Raw genomic sequence first — 622 nt, forward strand, 5'->3', positions numbered from 1 at the left:
TCAATATTGTGTGTAATCAAATTTATCAGTCTTTCCCTGTATGAATACTGAGTTACATGTCAATACTACAAAACATTTTGTCATATTTTCATGTACTGTTTTGGCATCTTTACTTTCTACATTTGCATCTTGTGTCCATATAGAATTTACTGTAGTGTAATAATTTTAAAAGGGATCCTTTTTTACATTTTGCAAAAGACTAGGCCGTGATCCCATATTTCTTGATAAAGAATATCTTTGACTCAATCCCACAGATTTTGAATACCAATTTTATTATAATATATACAAATTCCCATTTTTAGACATATTTTCAAGATTCCTTCACCCTTTACATTTATCTGTGTGCATTTCTGAACCAGTACTAAGCTGTGTGAATTAGTGTAGAGACATTGTAATATTAAACCTAGAACAATACCTGATATACACATAATTAGCAGCCAAAACAGTTTGTCAATGAATAAATAAGCCCTTCTAAGCAAAGTCATTTACTCTTAGAGTAGAATAGAATGATGAATAACAAAGTTTTCAAACCAGATCTAAATTTTGGTTGCACCAGCTAAGTGATTTTAAGTATGCCACATATTTTTCTTATCTATGAAATGCAGATAAGCTTCACAGCATT

Source organism: Rhinopithecus bieti, unplaced genomic scaffold (assembly GCF_001698545.2).
Source record: "Rhinopithecus bieti isolate Rb0 unplaced genomic scaffold, ASM169854v2 scaffold_77061, whole genome shotgun sequence".
NCBI lineage: Eukaryota > Metazoa > Chordata > Mammalia > Primates > Cercopithecidae > Rhinopithecus > Rhinopithecus bieti.